The sequence below is a fragment of the Papio anubis genome, chromosome 12 (genome assembly GCF_008728515.1).
Source record: "Papio anubis isolate 15944 chromosome 12, Panubis1.0, whole genome shotgun sequence".
Classification (NCBI taxonomy): Eukaryota; Metazoa; Chordata; class Mammalia; order Primates; family Cercopithecidae; genus Papio; species Papio anubis.
The window spans coordinates 99350822-99370892 of NC_044987.1; the positions used below are offsets into that span (position 1 = coordinate 99350822).

At 38.0% G+C, this 20071-nt stretch overlaps 1 protein-coding gene across 17 annotated transcripts in view; it reads right to left on the bottom strand.

Annotated features, from left to right (window-relative positions):
• Positions 1-20071, bottom strand: part of LRRC4C (leucine rich repeat containing 4C) — a 1317608-nt gene that overhangs the window by 44976 nt on the left and 1252561 nt on the right. For 2 of the 17 annotated variants that reach the window (XM_021926796.2, XM_031653945.1), the window contains one exon: positions 17633-17731. The exons of 14 other annotated variants lie outside the window; for them this stretch is intronic. The gene's annotated coding sequence lies outside the window, so the exon portion shown is untranslated. The remainder of the gene's footprint in view (positions 1-17632; positions 17732-20071) is intronic. One more of the 17 variants, XM_031653943.1, reaches the window with a different exon arrangement.

The window sequence follows — 20071 nt, forward strand, 5'->3', positions numbered from 1 at the left end:
GTGGTACTGGTATGAAAATAGGCACATAGACCAATGGAGCAGAATGGACAACCCAGAAATAAACCCAAATACAGCCAACTGATCTCTGACAAAGCCAACAAAAACATCAAGTGGGGAAAGGACACCCTTTTCAACAAATGGTGCTGGGGTAATTGGGTAGTCACTTGTAGGAGAATGAAACTGGATCCTCATCTCTCACCTTATACAAAAATTAGCTCAAGATGGATTAAAGACTTAAACATAAGACCTGAAACTATAAAAATTCTAGAAGACAACATTGGAAAACCCCTTCTAGACACTGGATTAGGCAAGGATTTCATGACCAAGTACCCCAAAACAAATGCAATAAAAACAAAGATACATAGCTGGGACCTAATTAAACTAAAGAGCTTTTGCACAGCAAAAGGAACAGTCAACAAAGTAAGCTGACAACCCACAGAGTGGGAGAAAATCTTCACAATCTATGTGACAAAGGACTAATATCCAGAATCTACAACAAACTCAAACAAATCAATGAGAAAAAACAAACTATGCCATCAAAAAGCGGGCTAAGGACATGAATAGGCAATTCTCAAAAGAAGATATACAAATGGCCAGTAAACATATGAAAAAATCCTTAACATCACTAATGATTAGGGAAATGCAAATCAAAACCACAATGCAAAAGCACCTTTCTCCTGCAAGAATGGCCATAATCAAAAAATCAAAAAACAGTAGATGCTGGCATGGATGTGGTGAACAGGGAACACTTCACTGCTGGAGGGAATGTGAACTAGTACAGCCACGATGGAAAACAGGGTGGAGATTCCTCAAAAAAACTAAAGGTAAGAACTACCATTTGATCCAGCAATCCCACTATTGGGTATCTATCCAGAGGAAAAGAAGTCATTATTTGAAAAAGAAACTTGCACACACATGTTTATAGCAGCACAATTCACAATTGCAAAATCATGGAACCAACCCAAATGCCCATCAGTCAATGAGTAGATAAAGAAACTGTGGTATAGATCTATGAGGGAATACTGCGCAGCCATAAAAAGGAATTAATTAACAGCATTTGCAGTGACCTGGATGAGATTGGAGACTATTATTCTAAGTGAAGTAACTCAGGAATGTGAAACCATACATCATATGTTCTCACTGACATGTGGGAGCTAAGCTATGAGGACACAAAGGCATAAAAATGATACAATGGACTTTGGGGACTTGGGGAAGAGTGTAAGCAGGGGCAAAGGATAAAAGACTACAAATATGTTGGAGTGTGTACTGCTCAAGTAATGGGTGCAGCAAAATGTCACAAATACCACTAAAAAACTTACTCATGTAAGCAAATACAACCTGTATCCCAATAACTTCAGGAAAAAAATTTAAAAATTACATTCATCTGTGACTATAGTTTCAGTTTAACAATTATGGTATACAATGTGGTCTTTTGTCCCTAAGAACAAAGCAAATTTTAGGATTTGGTATTCTAAAACCAAAAGTTCATTTTAAAATAGCATTATTAGAGCTAAAACATACTTACCAAAAAAAAAAAAAAAAAAGAAAAGAAAAGAAACGATTCCCTGGCATGTGAACTTTGGCAAGGATGAAGAGAGGGGCTGTTGCTCTCTGGCCCTGGATTAGAACATTTGTACATCAGAAATATTTTTAATGTGATCCATCAAAGTGCCAACTCTTTAGAAATACAGGTTGCCAACCTAATTCCAGCAGCAAATGACAAAAATGTTGCAGATGTTTAAATTGACATTTGATTCTAGTCTTATGTTGGGTTTGTTTAAATGAATGCTACTGTCTTCCTCATGCAACTCATATCAAATCAATTGTGGATTAATAGTAGGAATAGAGTATCAGGAAAGCAAAACAAAATGAAATGAAACTACCTGGTTGATTAAAATTTATTTCTTTATTCACTCATTAATTATTTTTTTCTTATCTTTAAATCATCTAAATCTTACTGAGCATGAAATGATTAAGTGGGAATTGGGCAGATAGTGGAGTTGGGGATGGATCGTAATTATACTACACTGCGAGAAAGCAAAGTACACATTTCTACATCTAGGGAAAATCCTCTTGCACATGAAAATTTGGTCGTTGATTTTTTTCATACTCCAAAGAGTCTAAAATATTCCTCCCATTGTTAACTGCTTAGAGAATCCTTATCAGGACAGAAGTTTCAGATGTCGAAGATAATTTTCAAATTGGAGTTAGAAAAGCCATTCCCAGGTTAATGAGCACAGAGCAGCAGGCATTTTGAAGAGTTTATTTGGAGAAAGGAAACGTCTGCAGAAATCAAGTGATTAAGATGTGATACTCAAAGCGAACTCTGAGCGATCTCATTAGCAGAGACTAAGAATAGTCTAAAAATGCAATAAGAGCCCTTAGACAAGGTCACAAACATCCCAGTGCAGGCCAGCTGTGTGGAACCCACTGAAGAGAAAGATGAGGAACCTGATTGTACCAGATTAAGAAATCTTCCTTAGAAAAGGTGAGATTCTTCCCACTTACTAAGGGAGAAAGAGCCAGAAATATACGAAAATCTCATTGCATAGTGTTCATAGTTCTCCACATGTGCTCATGCATCTTAAAATACATATACTTTTATTCCATAATGTAGTTTTAATCAGTTGAAATTAATTTGAATCACTTTTGTACAAATACTACTTTCTCACACATCTTTCTTCACAAATTTCCCTAAAAAGTCCTCCTACTCACCTGCACACTGTCACTTTTACCTTCTTTCCCTGAAATCACATTATATATTTGTTTCCTTTTAAAATTATATTCCTGCCCTCAAAATAATGGAAGCTTCATGGGTGGAAGGCCACTATATAACTTGTTCACGATCTCATTTCTCAAGCCTAGAATAATATTTGGCATATAAGTTTCCAAAACATTTATTGAATAAAAGAATAAAGAACCCTTTTAAATTTTCATAAAATCATTGTTGAGACTACATCTCTATGTGTTATTACATGAATAACAGAATGTCGAAATGAAAGTTTTGGCCAGAGAACCAAGACACAGTGGATAGTATACTGGAAAGGGTATGCATTTACAATGGAGGTGGTCATCCGTGGTTGTTCATAACCTCTTAACACAACAAAGGCAAAAATGGACCAGAGAAGAGTTGTGAAGAAGATTTTTTTGGGGGGGAACAGAGTTTTACTATGAGTCCCACTTTTAAGTGAAGTTATGGGTGATGTTACATCCTGACCCTCAATTTTGTAGAGAGTAGCTTCAAGATGATTATTAGATTTTTGAGCAAACTGTCAGTGGGTTGTGACTTACTATCTTCGACTCCAAGGGGAAGAGGATTGCAGAAGGATCCTGTATCTCATCACAAGACTAAAGATAGGGTCATGATGGTAAAACAGAAGAGACTCAGAAGGCTGTTGTCTAAATTTCATCTGAAAAATTTTAAGGGCATGAGAACAAATGTTGATCATATATACAAAGGTGTCAACAAGAAAGCCATGAAGATACATAAGATCCTGTACAAGAGCATTGCCTGCAGGAGTCAACAGCTTACTAGAGGGAATATGAAAGTATTTCTGAATGCTTAAGAACTGAAAAAGGAGTAAGTGATGTGTCAGTAATATGCCATCACTCTCACCAAGGCAAATTTATAGACGAGCAAAAGGGCAGGGGTGGGTCATGAAAGAACACATTAAAATCATCATTAAAAAGTCAATTTCTAATGTCTGCCAGATCCAAAGATTATGGTGTCAACTGAAGACGGTAACTATCAAGTGCAAGCTATTCTCCTTATTTCTTCTCACCTATCTTCCCTAACAATGATGCAGCAAAGGAGAGTCAGAACTAGGGGTAGGCAGACAGAAGAGGAGGAGAAATAGAAGACTATGTGAAAACATAGAGAAGAAACCAGCCACGTCCATGCTCCAGTCAGCGACTTCTGGCTTCCCACCCAAAATTGAGCCTGTGTTGGGAAAGGCAGGAATCTTAATATCAGTTAAAAGTCTTGAATATCATATAACCAGATTATTTAAATTATTGACCCTGGGGCTTCATGTTAACTAAATGTTTCCAGAAAGCTTTGATCTAGGAACAGAAGTAAAACTTGGCTTATAAATAAGTTTTAATAGGACACAAAAATGAAATCTGTTTACAATTACATCCCAGAATTTGTACAAGTTCAATATAATGACTAAAATAATTTCACAGAGTTTTTAATTCCAGGTAAGAACCCCTCTCAAATATTAACCTTATTTCTCTCTGGCCATGCTTTACATTTTGTTAAGGATTGATAATGAGGAGGCAGTTAAATAAAATGTTTACTTCAGAATAGGACTCCTAAATGTATACACAAGTTATTTTTTAAATTAGCAACAAATGATTCTCAATGTGTAAATATTTTTAAAGTATCTGGTGTTTCTAAAATAGCTCATGAAAAAAAAAAACATTTAGGAGTTATTTGAAAATTAGAGGAGGCCGGGTGCAGTGGCTCATGCCTGTGGTCCTAGCACTTTGGGAGGCCGAGGCAGGCGGATTGCCTGAGCTCAGGAGTTCGAGACCAGCATAGGCAACACGGTGAAACCCTGTCTCTACTAAAATACAAAAACTTAGCCCGGCATGGCAGCATGCGCCTGTAGTCCCAGCTACGGGGGAGGCTGGGGCAGGAGAATTGCTTGAACCCAGGAGGCAGAGGTTGCACAGTGAGTGGAGATCGCGCCACCGCACTTCAGCCTGGGTGACAGAGCGAGACTCCTTCTCCAAAAAAAAAAAAAAAAAAAAGAAAATTAGAGGAAATAAGTTCTGTCATATAATCTAGGAAAGTGTATAACTCTGTGCTGAACAATTTACAGAATCTAGGAGAATGAAACCCAGTGGTTGTGTCTGTGTGTGTAGTTGAGAAGGGGTAACGTATTAGTCCATTTGTGCTGCTATAACACAATTCCTGAGTCTGGGTAATGCATAAATAATAAAATTTATTTCTCACAGTCCTGGAGGCTGAGAAGTCAAAGATCAAGGCACCGGCAAGTTCAGTGTCTAGTGAGGGCCTAGTCTCTTTAAAATTCATGAATAAGTTTAAGCAGGCAATGGGTTGTATTCATAGTTCCAACGATTCAACTTCTTACCCATTATTATCATCTTTTCATTGTCTGGAAAACTGGTTCCAGAAGAAAAAAACAAAACAAAACAAAAAACACTGACTGTTATGATAAGCCAGACGTCATTTCCGGTGCCAGCTTTGCTGTCTCCCCCCAGGGACTTAGGCTGCTTGACCTTCATTAGCTCCTAGGCATCACAGCTGCAAATGCTCAAACATTTTGGCATTTTTCTTTGGTGGAAAGGGTAAATAAAAATTGATTTTAATAATTTTGACACAAACTTAGAGAAAGAGATATAGATGAAATAGATAAATAAATAAATTGCTTCCTCTAGACCTAGGATAAGAGAACAAGCAAGCACCTGTTTGCCTGTCACCTAGGGAAGAGAAAAAGCAAGCACCTCTCTTGATGACTGAGATTTCTGCTATGACTTTGGAATTTGGGAGATTGCTCTGCAACTTTTCTTTCACTTGTGTAGTACTCTCCACCTCCCCATTAGATACGAAGGTACATAAAGAAATCTGCAAATGTTTTGTCATTTTTGTAGCTCAGTGTTCATCTGCTTGTTTCCTTGTTTTGTTGTTGTGTTTATTAGGGCCAAGTACTATAGCAAACTTTACATAAGGTATATGATTTATATCCTCCTAGACGCTAAGAAAATGGTAACTTAATAAGGTTAAGTAACTTGGTCAAAGTTAGCATAGTTGATAATTAGCAAAGCCAAGTTTCTTATTCAGGCTGTCCAAATAAAAAAACAAGCCACTTTAACTTGTACTTCTAAGCAACTTTCCAAGCCTTTCTTTCTACTGTGATCACTTTCATGAACTAGGATTTAACTCTCAACTCTCAGCCTTTCTGGGTGGAATGTTCTCATTTGCCATCTCACCTCATCTATAGCTTCATTATCCCTCTAACCATATCTACTACCTATCTCTTTTGTCTCTTGTCTTCTATTACAGTTTTGTTAAAGGGCAGCAACCATATTGCACCTAGTCTTGATTAAGCAGGCATGCCATTTGTCACAGAGCCAAGCAAGAAAATTCCTCGTAGTAGTCCCCTTAAGCCATTGCTTGGAACGTTTCCCAGAAAGCACAGTGCATCCTATCCATACCCTATCCACCATACCGTGTGTAAGAACATTAATGTCCATTAAAAGTTTCCGATAAATTTTCAATCAAATTTTTTAATACAGCCCAGAGAGAAAGATCAGCACCTGATCTTGAAGGTTTGATCTTAGTAAAGATTGCCTGTCTTTCAGAGGGTTTAGAACAAAGTATGCTGCATTTCAAAAGAAGTCACCACCTCCTTCAATGTCTGAATGACACTAAGGTAATAAAACTCTCCCTCAAAGGAATCACTGGGTTGCAAAATATCTAGACTATGAAGACATTTGCTGGCAAGGTATCAAGTGTGTAAATTGAACCACAGCTGATTTTAATTTTATGATAGAATGTGAAACTAAAAATAATTTTATATATATATATATATTTGTGTATATGTATGAGTATGTATATATTCTGAAATGCAGTATGTTGTTATGTATGAATTGGATGATAAGCTGCTTCTAGAGTCAATCTATCCTATGAATAGAAATTGATTATAATAACATAATAGCAATTACGGTACCTAGTTAGAAATACCACATGAAAGAAAATTCCCAAGCTAAGTACAGTAGGCAGAATTCTAAGATGACCCTGAGCCACACCCTTATATAATCCTCCCACTCTCTGAGTATGAACAGGATTTATAACTTGCTTCTAACCAGTAAAAAAATTGCAAAAGTGGTGGGATTATAATTTGTTTCTATAACATAAACAAATACAAACTCCCTTGATTGGGTTGTATTACATAAAGATGATGGGAAGTTGCACATATGATAAAATAATTTTTATATAAGACTGTCTTAGCACATTGTGGCAAGAGATTCTTCTGCTGGCTTTGAAAAACTTAGCTTCCATGTGGTTGTGAGAGGACCATGTGTCAAAGAACTCTGAGTATCCTCTAAGAGCTGAGTATGTGGCGTGACAACCAGCGAAAAAGCTAGGACCTCAGTCCTAAGCCACCAGGAACTGAATTCTGCCAATAATTACTTAAGCTTAACCCAGGAATGTTCAGCAGATGCTGTTAAGAAGTTCATCAATGAATGAATGAATGAATTTTTTAAATGTGGGAAACATACACAATGGAAATTTATCCAGTCATAAAAGAGAATGTCGGCTCACTGCAACCTCCACCTCCTGGATTCAAGTGATTCTCCTGCCTCAGCTTCCAAGAATAGCTGGGATTACAGGCATGCACCACTACACCCGGCTAATTTTTTGTATTTTTAGTAGAGACGGGGCTTCACCATGTTGGCCAGGCTGGTCTCCTGACCTCAGGTGATCTTCCCACCTCAGTCTCCCAATGTGCAGGGATTGCAGGTGTGAGCCACTGTGCCCAGCCAAATTCTGTCATTTGCAGCAACATGAATGGAACTGGATAACACTGTGACTAACACTTAGACAGCACTAGAAACACAAATATTCCATGTTCTTTCTAATACGTAAGAGCTAAGAAAGTTAATCTCATGGAGCTGGAGAGAAGAATGATAGATACCAGAGGCAGGGAAGGTGGGCGGGGATGATTCTATATTTCAAAATAGCTAAAAGAGAAGATGTGAAATGTTCCCAATACAAAGAAATGATAAATGTTTGAGGTCATGGAAATCTTAAATACCCCGATTTGATCATTACACCGTGTATGCATGTATCAAAATATCACATGCACCCCGTAAATTGGTACAATTGTTATGCATCAGTAGAGTTTATTTAAACAGAAGTTTAAAATTGACATCCATCTGGTAACTAAGCTCAGGACATGTTACCAAAGTGAAGTATAATTGCTTTTCTCCAGGAATCTTAAAAATGTAAAAAGAAAATCTCAGGCTAATTATACAGATTGGTATTTATTGAAGAACCATGGGTCATATGAATATTTCCTCAAGGAACTTAATTATCTTGACAAAAGCATGATAGCATATGAAACAAATATAACATACAACCAGGTGTATAATTGTATTTGTCTGTATTTATCTTGCTGTGTGTTTGTGTATGTCTGCATGTGTCTCTATTTTTGTAAGTGTGTATACATCTATATATATTTTCATGTCTGTATCTATATATATCTGTGTCTATGTCTCTGTGTATCTGAGAATTTGTGTGTGTACCTTTGTATTTGTTTTTATATGTGTGTGTGTGTTGTGGGAGTTTGTGTGTGCATCTATATGAGTAGCAGAGTATATGTATGTGTCTGTGTTTATGCGTCTGTCTGTGTATACAAAAGTCTTGAAGGAGATGAAGAAAACATAAAATTATCCTCGTCAAAGGCTTTTATAAAAATTAGTGAGGAGTAGAGAGAAAAACACAATACAGAAAAACAACAACAACAATTCCATTGATTTTGGACTCTGCAATCCGGTTTTAGTTCCAATTCTGTGATATGTTAGTTCTGTGACTTTGGTGCTTCAGTTCTGAGTCTTCATTTTCCCATATATAAAATGAGTTAGATCTTAAGAACATGCTGGGAGTGGTGGCTCACACCTGTAATCCCAGCACTTTGGGAGGCCGAGGTGGGTGGATCACCTGAGGTCGGCAGTTCAAGACCAGCCTGACCAACATGGAGAAACCCTGTCTCTACCAAAAATACAAAATTAGCCAGGAGTGGTGGCGCATGCCTGTAATCCCAGCTACTCAGGAGGCTGAGGCAGGAGAATTGCTTGAACCTGGGAGACAGAGGTTGCAGTGAGCCGAGATGGTGCCATTGCACCCCAGCCTGGGCAACAAGAGCGAAACTCTGTCTCAAACAAACAAACAAACAAACAGAAAACAAACAAAAAAAAAACCTATCCCACTGCTAGTAGGAATGTAAACTGGTACAACCATTTTAGAAAACTGTTTGGCTCTCTTTAATAAAGCTAATCATACTCATGCCATATGACCCAGCAATTGCCGTCATAGGTATCTATAACCAATACAAATGTGTACATATGTTCCAAAGGCACACATTAGAATGTTTATAGCAGCACTATGTAGTCCTAATAGACTAAACTAGAATGAGAACTAGTCTAAAACTAGAACAGTCCCAATCCCCATTCAATGAACAGATACACTGTGGTATTTGCACCAATGGAATACTATATAGCTGGAGAATGAGCATCCTATAGCCTTACAAAAATATGAATGAATTTCCCAAATATAAACAAAAGAAGCTTGATACAAAGAAATCTCATATAATTTATACATAGTACATCAACAAGCAAACGTGGTCTTTATCTACACTCTTTGATGTCAGGATAGTAGCTATCCTTGAGGAGTGGGCAGTTATTGGAAGAGAGTCTAAGGAGAAGGGGCATTGTCAGTTTCCTATTGTGTGTGCTCGTTAACTGTGTTCAATTTGTGAAATGTCATGAACACATATGCTTCTGATATGTGTGATTTTTTATTATAATATTTCACATAAATATAGTTTTTTAAAGCCTCACATAGTATCAGGCAGCTATGATGATCGAATAGGAGAATGCATTTAGACATGATTTGAACAAGTTCATCACTGCAATTCCATACAAAAAAATAGTTGTCAAACTTTGGGTAATGAACACTGGTTGGTCATATAATCAATTTATGGGTTGTAACCTGTATTAAATAAAATGAAAAAGACTAGAACAGAAAATACTGGAGTGTATTATATACTGTATACTGTTTTGTGATATAAACATCCATATATATGTTTACATGGGCTGAGATACAACATGTACATTTTATTCAGAGTCACAGTTAAAAGGAGTCAAAATTATTGATTTAAGGGGCCAATGATATAAGTTCATATAGCCTGTGCCTAAATTCTGACTCCCTGTGTCTAAATTATGACCAGCCTTGATTCCACATTAGTTAAGTGAAAGGCATTTTAATAAGGGAATCCCGGAGTACAATTAAAGCACTTCCAATGTATATTATGAGTAATCCTGACCATTGGCCTTATCACTCCTGGACGTTGGCCAGAAGACCTAGGACTTTCCACACTGTGTAGCCTAGAATTCTGCAAATTGCTTCCACAATACAAAAAGCTTAGGTTGTCCAAAATCGGAGTTTCTTGAACATACGTAGACTCTGTTTCGATCATTTTTCTTGGTAACCTTGCAGCAGATGTAGTGAGTGGTAGCTCTGTGTACCAGTGAAGATGCAGAATGGAAAATATTGTTCATTTGCATAGTCTCAAAATAATGGGATGAAGATAATAATTAATAGCTATATTTATACCCCTTGATTTAATTAACTCCAGCTAAGATGTTTGTAATCATGTGATTTTATGTTTGGGTAAAAGTATCAACGTGAACATTAGTCACTAATACAAGGCAGCAAGGGAAAAAAAAAAAAAAGCCACCAGCAGAAGACAGGCCTCGGTAGTTCTCCATTTTCCACTTTGGGATGTTTTATCCATAGAAATCACTAGTGATGCTATTCTGTGACAAAAAGTTCTCTGGAGGGGTGGAGAGAAGAGTGGTATAGAATAAATAAAGGGATGAGCAAAGGGTAGGGTGAGGCTTAAGCCTGGAGCTCTTCTGATATTGAGATTAAGGCTGGGTAGAAAAAGGAAGTCTCTTGTGGTAGGGCCATTTCACTTCAAACCGACTCACCCTTGTAAGGGAATAGACTAGAGTCACCCCAGCACTTTGGGAAGCCAAGGTGGGTGGATCACCTGAGGTCGGGAGTTTAAGACCTGCCTGACCAACATGCAGAAACCCCATCTCTACTAAAAATACAAAATTAGCCAGGCATGGTGGTGCCTGCCTGTAATTCCAGCTACTGGGGAGTCTGAGGCAGGAGAATTGCTTGAACCTGGGAGGCGGAGGTTGCAGTGAGCCGAGATGGTGCCATTGCACTCCAGCCTGGGCAACAAGAGCGAAACTCTGTCTCAAACAAACAACAAATAAACAAAAAACAAACAAAAAAAACAATCCACTGCTAGTAGGAAAGGAGATGTGAAATAAGAAAACCAAACAGGGAACATAATTGGAGATAAAACTGTTTAACTAAGAGGCAGAGGTTATTTCGAGGATCTTGGCAAAATCAAATGGGGACCAAAAGATGGTGGAAGAAGGTCTGTTCAGAGGGACACGATGTGCAGGTTTATTATAAGACTAACATTTTTGAGAAGTCATTTAGATTGGATTTAGGTGGCAAAGCGCATAAAGAAAAGGGGTTCTGGGTAGGGTTGTACACTGACCAAAATAGTAGACATGGTTTTGAGCCAACTAAAGAAGGGCTCGTTCAGATTTGCTCTAGTTTGCATCCAAACCTCCTGATGCTTCAAGTCAATGAATCTACTTCACATCTGTGTGGATTGGTCACATTATATAGAAGAAAAGGAACCTGAAAAATCTCCACAGTATGCAACAGCCTTCCTTTGAGCTGACTGAAGCTGGGAGCACAGAGGACAAAGGCTCCCTGCCTTTATCTCAGCCACATGGTCCTGCTTTGTGAAGGGTCAGATGGGGAAGAGAAACCTCACATCAGAGTTAATGATCATAGTCCTGCTTTGCTAATTAATGCCACTGACTCATGTGGTGTGAAAACACAACTTAAAAGGCTCCACACCAGCTGAGAAATCTGGGCTGGGAGAGGAAAGTAACAGGAAATCCTTTACATAACTAAGAATCAAGGAGAATCTTTCATTTTCTGTTAATCATGTCTTTTAAATCTATAATTTCTGAGTAGGGCAGGTAGGCAAAAATCAAATCAGTGCTGCCTAAACACACTGGTTCCATTGTAATGAAAAACTATCACTTTCATATTTCCTCTTATAAGGGAATAGACTAGAGTCACCCCATGCCTCGGTCTTTAGTTTTTTTTTTTTTTTTTCCCCTTTGATTATTGCATAAGCAATTCTAACCCTTGAGTTTTATAAAATAACTTTGCAACGGAGCATTTTAACTCATGATTGCTTTAAAAACGAATGAGTATGCACTCCCATTGACATATACATTCATATACATACATGCATGTATATGAGGTTCTAAGAATATATATTATTGAGACTTATTTTTCTGGGATATGGTAAGCTTTAAATAGGACCCTAGTATTCTGAAGGAGTTCATGGATCCTGTTAACTAGCTCATTTGCCAGTCACAGGGTGGACAATTCTTTCTACAGAAAATAATTTCAACATTATTCTATCAGGGTGAAATTCTGGACCAGGGAAGGATGCAAGGCACTCATACATGTGTATACATTATTTTAACACTCTGCCCAGGGGTTCAATTCTTATAGCATGTGAAATTTTTGAGGTAAAAATATTTTGGGGGTAGGGAGTGAGTCAATCTCAGGGTATCAAGATAACTTGAGACAAATTTATTTAATAACTTAGCAAGTTTTCACCCTATAGGTGTATACATTGTATATTTTAGTAGGTATATAAATATGAGTCTAGTACAACTATATACATGCATGGATTTGCAATATAATATTTTGATTTCATAACACCTGCTCAATATGCTGTGTTTGTTGTTGGGAAAGACAAGACACATGCTTGTCAGTTGAGATTTCATTTCCGTTTTCATTGTGAAGGGTTGTAAGCTACGATCTATTATAGATCTTACTCCATAACCTTCGTAACCAAGTCTAATATTCCACTTAAAAAAAAGAGATATAAAATGCAACGTCCTTGTAAAATTCACAATTCACACAATTTCTTACTAGCACTAATTATATATAAGGGTAGGTCATTTTGTCTGAAGCCAACCCCTAGCATTAATTATTGCTGTATTACTAGAATGCTAATTTGGGAAGTTTTCCATTGCTCCTCCTTTTGCAAACACAAGATAAAGCTAGGCTTTTAGTTATGAGGCAGGTTTAATTTCTTTTGAGTAAAGAAAACAATGGTAGTACTAGCTTGGCTTTACAATAATCTATAGTGGTCCCAGATAAAGCACAAATTTATGATGTTATTAAAACACAGAGTTCTATTTTAATTGTGGGTGATAATAGTGCTAGAACGTTACAAAAAGGGAGTGTGCATGTCAGTGGGATTCTGCATATGAATATTTGTGTATATTTTCCTATAACCCAGTACACACAGATGAATGGTTCAAAGAACCTAAAAGCATTTTACCTAATGACTCATCACCCACTCACTGCTTTGTTCTAGTGTAGTCATAGCTGCACATTAACTTGGATGTCAACTATGCTCCTGTGGTAAACAAAAAGGCAGAGAACCTTGTGCATCCAAGGAGGTCCTGTAAAGGGCTCACTCGCTGAAAACATCTGCAGTGCCTAGTTTAAATCAAGGCCTCCAAATTACATCTGTGGTGAAAGGAAGATACTCACTGCACAGTGAATGAAGGGGCATGTGCCTCATAGTGATGCTACATTAAGAGAGAAAGAGAAAAAGAAAAAACAACCTAGAAATAACCAGAGAGGGAAGAAAAAGATAAGAAAAGAAAGTGAGATGGAGAATGGAAGACATTCACAAATATCTCTAGGGTATAACAAAAGGAAAGCTAATGACTTGCTCAAGTCTTGAGAAATCCAAGGATCATAAAATCTTTTTGTAGCCAAAACATTAGGAATGCAAGGTATGAGAAAAGAGACATTCTAACTTCATCAAGTGAGAGTTTACCTGTGAATTTACACTTCTGCCTCTAGAAATTTCAGGCTTACCTCATCCTTCCAACACATGAGCAAGAAATAAAGTGAGAATATTTCTCTTTACAATGCATGAGCTATAATCCAAAGAGAATGCCTGTGATTACAAACTTTTGGGAGACTACATGTTAAAGTATCACTTCTCAGAGCCTTTTACATGCTAATAAATTCTACCAATTATTTATTTATTTATTTATTTATTTATTTATTTATTTATTTATTACAGAGTCTCGTTCAGTCGCCCAGGCTGGAGTGCAGTGGCACAATCTCGGCTCACTGCAAGCTCCGCTTCCCGGGTTTAGGCTATTCTCCTGCTTCAGCCTCCCCAATAGCTGGGACTACAGGTGCCCGCCACCACACCCGGCTAATTGTTTGTACTTTTAGTAGAGACGGGGTTTCACCATGTTAGCCAGGATGGTCTGGATCTCCTGACCTCGTAATCCGCCCTCCTCGGCCTCCCAAAGTGCTGGGATTACAGGCATGAGCCACCGCGCCCAGCCAAATTCTACCAGTTTTTAAGATGGGAAGGCATATAATATGTAGCAAGAAAGTAGATCAAGGCTCCCTTTACCCAGAGCATTTACAGTGAGGGAAATTATGCTTCCTAAAGCCAATTTTGGAAAAGGCTGAATTAGACTTTTCAGTTAAGATGCTTAACAATACCTTATATTAAAAAGAACAGACCATTATAAAAGTCAAAAAATTGAAAAAAAAAACTCATAAAAATATATTTCAAGGATTGCTTTAGGAATTTTTTATTGTTTGGTAGAGTTTCATAATGATTTTAACAATCAAACATGAATAAGAAACTTATTTCTACAGTCTTGATATTTGTTCTTTCTGCGTGTTGTTATCTTTTACTGAATGCATAAAATAAAATCACGCTTCAGCATTAAACTTGGCTTTACAAGATTAAGATATTAGAATGTGGAAAGGGAGGCAAAAATTTATGAACAAAAACCCTAGCAATAACTGGAACCATCTAGAGACCCCTGTAGATAGGGCAGGGTTGTTTGCTAGATATACTAATTAAATGAAGCAATGTATTAAAATGGTTTACATTGTGCTTGGCACCCAATCGACACCCAATATTAGTAAAAATTTTCATGTGTTATTGATATTCTTATGTCATATACCACATTAAAAAAAGGGGGGGTCTTTATGAGCATAGAAATGATCTAGAAATAAAGAGCGGAAACTAACAGGGTAATTTCCTATGCTGGTTCATACAGTATATGCGGCAGAAGGAGCTTGTGCTTAATCTAATTTAATTCGCGCCCCCCCGAAACCGATCTAATTTAATCTAATCAGCTAGGTTGCTATTCGTCATAGTATAATTCAGCTAAGGTTACCAGTGGCCCCACACAGACTTTGTCAAAATTATCTTTCCATACCACCATGCAACACAACCTTGGCCTGAAAGTCTGTTTCCCCACATGATCATTCCTCTTATGAATGAATTAGTGCTTTATAAAAGCTACTTGGGAGGCTGAGGCAGGAGAATTGCTTGAACCCGGGAGGCAGAGGTTGCAGTGAGCTGAGATCACACCACTGCCCTCCAGCCTGGGGAACAGAGTGAGACTCCGTCTCCAAAAAAATAAAATGGGACTGGAAGAAGTCCGTTTGCTTTCTTCTGCTTTTTAGCCATGTGAAGACATAATGTTTCTTCACTTTTTTGCTCTTCTGTCATTTGAGAAAACCTAGATGGCACCATCCATTGCCATCTATCAGGAATAGCCCTCACCAGAAACAACTTGATCTTGGAATTCCCAGTCTCCAGAACTGTGAGAAAATTCTATTATTTATAAATGACCCAGTCTTAGGTTATTTTGTTATATAGTAGCACAAATGGACTAAGACATACACTGTTACCATTCTAGTCTAAATTACTCTCCTGGATGACTTTAGTAGCATTCCAGCTGACTAATCCTATACACCATTCCTCTCCCTTCACTATCCTGTCCCCACAGAACAGCCAGAATGATTTTTGAAAAGTCAATCAGATCACTATCATTCCCTCAATTAACTCCCTCCAGCATTTCCTATTCCACTTCCTAAGTGGATTTATGAAATAAATCCAAATTCTTTTTTTTTAAGATTATAATTTTTATCCTCCCTTTTTACCCTCCCATTCTTCCCATGCTCCCCAGTTTGTTTCAGTTTCATGGCATTTGCTGTCTGTCATGGTTCCTTCTGCTTGAAACTCCCTTTCCTTCAACTGACATACACCTGTCTCCTAGTCATTCAAGTCTTAGGGGCAATAATTTCTGAAGTGAAGGGGCAGAGGGCCCTTCTATCCAGGAGTGCGTCACCTCATTTAATGGCACCATCACTCTCAATTTGTAATGCTCTGTTATACGTTGAAGTGTGTGCCCTCAAAAAGATGTATTAAAGCCTTAAGTCCCAGGGCCTCCAAATTTAATCTTACTGTGAGTGGAAACAGAATTTTTATAGGAGTAATCACGTTAAAATTTGGTTATTGGGGTGGATTGTAATAAAAAATAACTGATTTCCTTATAACAAGTGGAAATCTGTACACAAAGACAGACATGCACAGAGGAAGATCATGTGAAGACAAAGAGATGGCAGTCATGAGACTGAAGCAGTGCATCTATGAGCCAAGATAATTGGCCACAGACTGCCATCAAATGCCAGAAACTAGAAGAAACAAGGAAGAATGCTTCACTAGAGTGGTCAGAGAGTACATGGCTCTGATGGCACCTTGATTTTGAATTTGTACCCTCCAGAACTGTGAGACTATACTTTCTTTTTTTTTTTTTTCTTGAGATGGAGTCTCGCTCTGTCACCCAGGCTGGAGTGCAGTGGCCAGATCTCAGCTCACTGCAAGCTCCGCCTCCCAGGTTCACGCCATTCTCCTGCCTTAGCCTCCCGAGCAGCTGGGACTACAGGCGCCCACCACCTCGCCCGGCTAGTTTTTTTGTATTTTTTAGTAGAGACGGGGTTTCGCCGGGTTAGCCAGGATGGTCTCGATCTCCTGACCTCGTGATCCGCCCGCCTCGGCCTCCCAAAGTGCTGGGATTACAGGCTTGAGCCACTGCGCCCGGCCATTGAGACTATACATTTTTGCTGTTTTAAGCCCACCTAGTGTGTGGCACTTGGCAATGACAGCCCTAAGAAACGAATGCTATGTTTTCATTTTAGTTACAGCACTTGTCACAGCTGCAATCATTTCTTTGGTTTACTGCTATAGATCACTTTCCACACTAGAATGCAAACTCCCCAGGAGGCAAAGACCTGCATGTCTGGTTGTATGCCATGTGACCTGGATTTGGGAGAATGCTAGACAGAGAAATTGATGCTCAAAATATATACAATACATTAATGAATGATAGAATTGAATGGAAGCATTCATGAAGTTTAAAAGACAATGAACACAAATACCTCCAACCATTGCCCTTTGTATTGTTGGCTTTCTTGATTGCTTTGTACTTGGCTACGCATTCTTTAAGCCCAATCCTTCTGGAGAGTACAATTCAATCTGCGACTACCTATAAAGGTCTATACATTATTACGGAAATAAAATCTCAGTGGATCTTACTTAGTGCCTAGATGACCATATCTGTAAAACGTCAGTGCCATCCCCTAGGAAGAAGAGGGAAGCAAAGGATTCTTTGAAAAAGAAACATAGTAAAAGTAGTAAATAGTTTCTGTCTCTGGCTTTATACAGGTGTCATGATTTGGGTCAGTTACAGATGATGAGAAACTTGATTGCAGGTATTTCTAAACCAAGGTATTCAGTGAATACTTACATTGGTAAACAGTGTTACCTCTCTTTAAGTTGGGAAGCAACAAGGTATTGTAGTTTAAAAAGTATAGGTTCTGGAGGCAGAGACCCCTAAAGTTCAGGCTCGTTTAACTTACCAATGTGCAAACTTGAACCAACCTTGTATGAGCTACCTTCTTTTCTAAGCTCCAGCTTTTTCAAAGGCCTCTCCCAATTGAGGAACAATGGTATACACCCTAAAATGTTGACGAGAAAATTAAGAGATAATGAATGCATGGTGTTAGCATGCTGCCTGAACCACAGTAAAAATGAAATACATGCTAGGTAATATCATATTTATTATCTGAAGAGTCTGCTTGTCAGAGAATTCATGGACAAGACTGATGCCTTGTGTTATGTGAAGAATACATTTGACTCACACACAAAGTAAACCTATTTTTACTTCTGCTGGCCTTGACCACTGAACTATTCTTCACTGATTTAAATGAAATTGAAGATCAGGAGTAACTTTAGCAAGTAGAAGCCAAATTCCCACAGCTGTTATCAGCCCCCATATAATTGATTAGAATCCTAAAGAAACATAAGATATTCCTTCTTAAAATTATCACTCGAGACTGTTAGAAGGTTATGAACATCTACCATTGATGATGAATCTAAATGCAGTATTGTCTCAGTACCCTGTGTGCACACCTGTGCATATGTGTGTGTTATTTTTCTTCTGCATCGAACCATATTTCTGAAGTAGCCGCAGAAAGAGTCCCATTTGTGCTTTTCTGTTTGTTTGGTTTTTCAAATTTGTTTCCTACACTATAACCATAGCAGCAGTGTGGAATTTGACCACAAGACTATAGAGTTCATGAAGACAAAGAAAAAAGTGCAGGAATAATAACAATAACCAATGGATTTTTTATTGCATTATAGTTGATACAGTATTTTCCTACTAATCATTTCACTTGCTTCTCCCAGAGGACAGGTCAAATAGTTATAAGTAATATTTCTATTTTGAAGTGGAGGGAACTGCGGTCACATGCCTTTGATTAAAGTCACAGAGCTACTCTGTGATAGGAGTCGCGTTAAATCCACAAATTTCAACTACGAATCTCCTTTCCTTCCATTATAACTTGCAGCAGTAATTATATAAAAAGCGAAAGACAGACTGATGATCTAGAATATAGTTAGAGAGACCGCATGAATACATCTAGCTCTACTATTACCATGTAAGATAATATCAGCTTATCAGTTTTCAAAACATTGCATCTTGTCTATGTTGAGTACTAACATCATGAAGCAGTGGTTGCATAATAGATTGGATTGTGTTAACCTTACCTGATGCTGTTGGCTCATAAAACAAAGGACTTAATGTCACTGACTAAATTCATCACTAAATGAGAATTCACAAAGTTGTCTAGATAACCTAAATAATTTCAAAATTTGTAGCAAAACTGGTAAAAATGCGTGAGTGGTTGCTTTGCTGCCTTAACTCAACATCCAGGCTTCCCAGTGAACAAGGAAAACCAGACTGGCTTGTCTCTGGGAAATCCTCCACTTAGTCACAGCTGAATTCTTCTACCCAAACAAAACACTGTCCAAACCCAGACTGACAGCCCACAAAGAGAAAAAATTCAAGATCAGAACCTCATCTTTCAAAGAATGCTGGAGACTGTCTCGTCAAGGCAGACTCAGACTTGAAACCAACCTCTTCCTCTGCAGAGTGATGGCAGTTCCTCATGATCTGGACACAAAGATTTTGAGACTTTAATGTTGCTTCAGACATACTATATGCAAAGGCTGGATTGTCCTTGATGAGTACCAGGAAACTAAATAATTCCAAAGCACCACAGCCTCCCTTAAAGCCTCCAGAACAGAAGAATTCCTCCTTATTGATCCATAGTCTGCAGCATTTCAGCCCTCGACTATACACTGTCTTCTGCTCTACAATGGTTTGACATGTTCCCATGTTGTTTCTTGAACATATTCCCAAGTCATTTAATTCTTTTTTTAACTTCCTTAACACTTCACCCTGCCACCATTATAAATGAAATTTCAGCTACTGTGTCCCATGCCCTGAACTAAATTCTGGAGCTATATAGAGGATGAATAAAGAACCCTTGCCTTTCAGAGTCTCCCAAGTTCATAATGGAGACACTCCCATTTCTAGCTCTCATCAAGATGATACAAGAGCTATGCCAGCAATATAAATATATTATTTAGAGAGTTTGGGGAGAATGAGATGACATAATAATTGATATAATACTCTTTGGTGGAGGAGGATGGATTATTTCAGTAAGGAGAATATGACCAAATTCACCGTGTTTCAAAGAGGTTTGGCATGTTTTGAGAATGTCAAGTGGTATAATAAGACTGCACACAAACAATAAAGATAGAATGTGGCATTATGTAGCAAGGGGACCTGAATACTTTTGCATTGTCCTTCTTGCTATAACTTAAGCTTATTGAGTGCAGGGATGATGTGTTTTGTTCACTGTTCATTCTCAACATCTAGAACGTGTCTGTCACATGGTGGCAATTTACTAAACATTTAAGAAATAACTAAATGAATGGTACTGAGAGATAAA